The sequence below is a fragment of the Mytilus californianus genome, unplaced genomic scaffold, assembly GCF_021869535.1.
Source record: "Mytilus californianus isolate M0D057914Y unplaced genomic scaffold, xbMytCali1.0.p SCAF_11, whole genome shotgun sequence".
Taxonomy (NCBI): domain Eukaryota; kingdom Metazoa; phylum Mollusca; class Bivalvia; order Mytilida; family Mytilidae; genus Mytilus; species Mytilus californianus.
The window spans coordinates 5,642,045-5,648,303 of NW_026262593.1; the positions used below are offsets into that span (position 1 = coordinate 5,642,045).

The 6,259-nt window shown below is 32.0% G+C and overlaps 1 long non-coding RNA gene across 1 annotated transcript; it reads left to right on the forward strand.

The window, feature by feature from the left end:
* Positions 1-250: 250 nt before the first annotated feature.
* LOC127719442 (uncharacterized) lies at positions 251-5,085 on the forward strand. Its single transcript, XR_007990310.1, has 5 exons — positions 251-352; positions 1,738-1,761; positions 2,377-2,391; positions 3,622-3,648; positions 5,056-5,085. It is a non-coding gene; the product is annotated as an uncharacterized LOC127719442 (long non-coding RNA).
* The last annotated feature ends 1,174 nt before the right edge of the window (positions 5,086-6,259 follow it).

Sequence of the window (6,259 nt, forward strand, 5' to 3'; positions counted from 1 at the left end):
CTTGTGTACAATTTGGAGTTTAGTATGGCGTTCATTATCACTGAACTAGTATATATATTTGTTTAGGGGCCAGCTGAAGGACGCCTCCGGGTGCGGGAATTTCTCGCTGCATTGAAGACCTGTTGGTGACCTTCTGCTGTTGTCTGTTCCCACATTCCCCATTTCCATTCTCAATTTTATATATACATATATATAAAACATCATTGCGACATAGTTTAAACGACAAAACTGGAATCATTTTTAGATTGTAAATCCGACCCGTGTCTGCATTCTGGGTGGTGCGTGAGTACAACAAACGGTTATACATGTCAATGTTCATCAAGATATACAGGGAAAAACTGTCAAACATTTGGTAAGTAAGACCAACTGATATAATTGTTCTTTATGTAACCGCAATGTTGTCTCCACTGACAGCTTGCTTTTCTTATGCATATGCTCTTACTGTATAAAAAATAGTTTTGTCCCGTTAAAGATCAAAACTCCTTTACTTTTTTATATCTTTTTAAATAATTATTTTCAATTTCTAAAGCTGTTTGTTATTTATGCTGTTTCGAATATATTTTGACTTTATACATTACTTATTGTGCATTTTACACGACGGGTGCCACATGTGGAGCAGGATTTGCTTACCCTTCCGGAGCACCTGAGATCACCCCCAGTTTTTGGTGGGGTTCGTGTTGCTTAGTCTTTAGTTTTCTATGTTGTGTCATCTGTACTATTATTTGTCTGTTTGTCTTTTTATTTTTGGCCATGACGTTGTCAGTTTGTTTTCGATCTATGAGTTTGACTGTCCCTCTGGTATCTTTAGTCCCTCTTTTAGATCAAAACTCATCAATACAACAAGCTTTAATTGTCGTTAGCAAGACACACATTGGTTCTACATAAGGATTATCAATGGTGCTCGAATCAACCTACTATATTCAAATCAATAGCGAAAATGAAGATCAAATTTGGTTCAGGAACTCAATATAGAAATAAGGAGATGGGGTGTAATTGCCAATGAGACCACTATCCATCGAATACCAATGAACAAGGAAGGAAACAATCTCACGTCACAGCACAGCCATCAATGATGAGCAAAACCTACATCGTAAAAAAGTATTAACAAAAATATCGAATTTCAAGGTAAATTAAAAAAGGAGGAAGCCGATCAAATCGGACAAAATCAATCGTTAGACTATATCAAACAATGAAACGAATGGAAAAAAAAACTTTCATATTCCTGACTTGCAGCAATAAAAGGCTACGGGATAATAAAATGTTAAACAATTCATAGGAGATAATACAATGGCCTCATTTAAACCCATTACATTGAAGGAAAACAATTATGGCTGACAACAGTCACTGGACTACAGGTTCGTTCCTGGCTTGGGACAGATTCATTAAAAGATTGTGCCGGGATTAGAAATTTTTGTGAGTGACTGCTCAACCCATGTCTCCACTCTATGAAAGTCGTGTAACAGTTCAACATTAGAACACACTGTAGTAATATGTCTGGGGGTCGATAAAAAGTAAAGTAATTCGGATGTGTTTTAATTAGATTTACAAGTTGGTGATGAGTATCACTACATATCTGGATGCACGGCTTTTTCGCAAGAACGAAAGAAATCTATCAAAACTTATTTACTAATAGACATAAAGCATAATATTTGGTTAAAAAGGTTATCTCATGTAACCAGTCTGTTCCAAGGACATAATATCCAAATCAAATAATTAATCCAATGTTTTACCTTACAGTTACAACTTCGACGACCCAGTCTAGTAAGTAAACAGTAAACTATAATGTTAAATTTCAAAATTAAATATCTTGTTAATTTGATTGAATGTTATGTGAAATTATTTTTTAATGCTTTTGTAATAAGTAGAAATTAAAATAAGCTTCCGACGAAATGAACAAAAGACAGCTGCAGATTACAGTAGTTGATATTGCGGATCTTTATGTATGCTCTTAATCATTAATCATCTTTTATAAACATTGCCATATAAGCAGAAGGTTTGGCTAGCCATAAAACCAGGTTCGACCCGCCATTTTTTCTTAAAAAGTCCTGTACCAAGTCAGGAATATGACAGTCGTTATCAAATAGTCCGTTTCTCTGTATGTAGGCGTTTGTTTTGTTGCAGTTCAGTGTTTCTGTTGTTTCGTTGTTTTCCTCTTATAGTTGATGTGTTTCCTTCGGTTTTAGTTTGTAACCCGGATTTGTTTTCTCTTAATCGATTTATAACTTTTGAACAGCGGTATACTACTATTGCCTTTATTTATGTATAAATCAGTAAAAGACTTACAATGCATCAGTATATATATATATATGTATATATATATATATGTTTTAATGCTGCCATAGATGCCTTATTAACAAACAAATTATTTCACTGCAGCTACAACAGCAACACGTAAGTTTAAATGGTGTTGGTGTTTTTCTTTTTATAAACTGCCATATTAAATGATAGTTTAATTTATTCAAACATTGTCTGTTTTGCTTTTATAAGAATGATTAAAAGAAACTTGATTACGAAAACTATAACGAAAAGATTGAAGTAAGACTTTGTGATATTGGTTTGATAACTAGTGTCTTTGATAACTTAGTGTCTTATGACTTAGTGTCTTATGACAGAGTGGTTTTGATTACTTAGTGTCTTATGATTCAGTGTTGTTGTTGACTAAATGTAGTCTACTTAAGGAAAAAAAACCACTAATTCATAGCCCATGATTTTTCAGTCGATCCTCAATGCTCTTCAACTTCGTACTTTATATGGCCTCTTAAACATTTTTGGTCCGCGCGTCACTGGTGAGTCTTTTGTAGACCAAACGCGCGTCTGGCGTACAACGTTTTAATCCTGGTATCTGTGATGAGTTTATTTGCATCTAAGATTAGGTTGGTGACCCGATAATGATTTTAAATTATTTAAACAGAAACTTACCTAGCATATCATTGAAATGAAGTCGATACATTAGTTGAGATGATTTTAATAAGATACTATCAGTACATTTTTTACTACTTTGGAATGTTTGAGTGTTCTACTTTAAACATGTAAATTGAATTAGAATTTAAAAAAACAATCGATAAATATCCTATTTTCTGAAATTCAGTAGACGTCATGTGCATGTATGTCCATGCTGTATGATAACTTGTAGAAAATATTGTGACATCGCTCATTATCGTCAATAATTACTTGATGCCTTTTGCTTCAAATTCAGAAAAGTTTACTGGTGTTATAATTAATCTGTTTAGATAGTTAATGTCATTTCACTAAAATGTGTATGTTTTTATACGTTTTATGACATTTGATGAAGAAATACAAAATTTGCCATAGTCGTTTGCTCGATTTTGTATCTACATACTTAAATGTAAATGATGTGTAATGTCATGATCTAAAGATATTTTGCAATGAAAGACATACCACCCTATCGGAATTATATCCCCAACAAAGAACACAAAGGTGTGTGTCCTTAGTCATAAGTGCTGCCTGATTTATAGGGAAACTACTCATACCAATTAAGTTTGATCCATCCTTAAATAGAACCAATAAGATCACCGTGGCGTTTAGTAAGCACCTTGATAAATGATATCAGCCATACAGGATGTAATTAACATATATTGTAGTTCGTCTATTTCTTTTTAGCAACTTCTTGGAAAAAAATTACTCAACGTAAGTAACGTCATACTATTTTCAAGTCATCAAATCATCTTATATAAGTAACAGTTATCTGCCGTATCCTTCATATTAAACAATGCCTTATCATTTAATGTTTCGCCGCGAGTTTTGATAGATAAATGTTGTTCGATCCTTCAAATTCATTTTTTTGTATCAGTCATACTATATTTCGTCCTAGGTATTTCGTTATATATTTTTCCACTACATCCAGATTGAAATTAATGAAAGATTTATTCAATTTGAAAATTTGTATGATAATATTTGTTTTAAATTTGAATTTCAGACAAAAAAAGAAAACAAAACAAACGTTAGAAATTTGTTTGGATAACCTGATGAACTTATTTTAAGAAAACGATGTGGTGGTTCGGAAATCAAATCATATATTACATAAACAATGGTTTTTGCAGTACAATCTATTTTTTTTTCTTTCTAGAAAAGTTACAACCAACTAGAAAGATCTGCCATATCCCCATCCCCCCAGAAAAAAAAACATACAAAAAAACAAAACAAAACAATCAAACACATTAAGTTATAGAAAAAGACAACCACTTCCTTTGTTTCTGACTTGACCAGGAACATCAAAATGTGCATACTGTAGAAAGTTATGCGAATATTTGACCAGGTCCATTCTTCAAAATTCGCAATACTTTGTGCTTTTGATTTTGCCATTTGATTAGGGACTTTTCGTTTTGAATTTTCCTCGGAGTTCGGAATTTTTGTTATTTTACTTTACAATTGCACGCAATAATTTCTGAATTAACGATAAATAACTTAGATCTAAATCCTTTCTTATGGTTGTATATGTATATATTTTTCTTAGCTCTATAATCACACCAAAATGATATTTTCAAGGCCACTTGCAAAAACGTCTGCTAGACATTGCTGTGAGTACTTTCAGATCAGTACTGTGTGTCCCAAGTCTTTTTATTAGTTGTTTTTTGTGTGTTTTGAGTCGATCTGATGAGTAAAGTCTTATTAAACTGTTTTATTACAATTTTGTCTTGTGTTGTGCTGTACACCACTGTGCTGGGCGCATGCAAACATGTTTCATCCTGTCACATTCTACATGTGCCTGTCCCAAGTAAGGAGCCTGTATTGTAGTGGTGTCTTTTTATATCACTTTTGTTTTTCGTATATTGTTTTGTACATAAATCGGTCGTTAATTTTCTCGTTTGAATTCACATTTGTCACGTTGGAGCCTTTTATAGCTTCCTATGCGGTATCGGTTTCTCTCATTGTTGAATGCCATATATGGACGTATTCGGTAGCTTCTACGTCATTTGGTCTCTGGTGAAAAGTTGTCTCTTTGGTAATCATACCACATTTTCCTTATATTTATATAAACAAAACAAACTTAACAAATAGATTTAAGTCCAATTTTATTGATTGCCTTTTTTCTAGCAACATCATGGTTAAAGGTGTCTCAACGTAAGTATCAAATTTAAAAATTGTCACAACGAAGAACAGCAGAAAAAAAGTTAAATACTTATATTTTCTAGCTTTCAGTGAGATAGCTGCACAACTACATTAACCTATATGCATTTTCATTAGTGATCGTTAAACTTTGTTCTTTGATAATTAAATCGGTTGTATAAAAAAAAAGTTGATGACAACTATTTTGCATGAAACGTAATCTATAAAGACTTTGTGACGACCAACCATCACTGTTACATATGAAATGTGCACGCAATCAATTTTGTATTTATAGAAAAAGGAAAAAGTATTAACAAAAATACCGAACTCCACGGTAAAATAAATAAATTTGGTGTATTTACTGTCTTCTGATTGGTTAAAAATATTACCTTTATTTTCAATGTTGTCAACTTTTATGGCGACACGCCCACTCTGACGTTGTGTATTCATACGCCAACATGTGTGTACGTTGTTATTGTTAATTTAAATAATATAAAAAGTTCTTGATCCTTATTTTTGATAGAAATTTATTCATAATGAATGGCTATTATTTATTTTGAATTTATTGAACCATAAAATTAATTTTTGACTCTTCACATTTTACATAATCCGCTTCGCGGATTATTCAATGTGAAGAGTCAAAAATTAATTTTATGGTTCAATAAATTCAAAATAAATAATAGCCATTCATTAATTAAAAAAGGAAGAAGTCAATAAAACCTGAGATAATCAAATGCTCGACTGTATCAACCAACGGAACGAATGGAAAACAAATGTCATATTCTTGACTTATACATGCATTTTATGAAAATGTATATTATCACTGCAAAAGTTAAAAGGTCTCAATCTCCGATTTATCGATTGAATTCAAGCTAGTGTATAACGTTTTACAAACGAAAGTTTCTTTATTCAAGAAAGAGTGTTTTAAAGTACAATTCTGATACATTGTCAAACTTTATTCGGATAGGAACCTCTCATCTCATTATGTTTAATTACATTCAGATATAGAATACATAGTGCATGAGCTAATCCGTATTGAATGGTGCAGTGTTTATAATTGAAGTTTTGATTCTATTCTTATTTCCAGTTTGTTTTCTTTTAAAAAGAAATATTCTTTGGAACTAAAATTGATCTGTCTTTTTTGCATTAGATACACATTTAATAGCAAAAGTGTACTTATCCATTTTTAGCC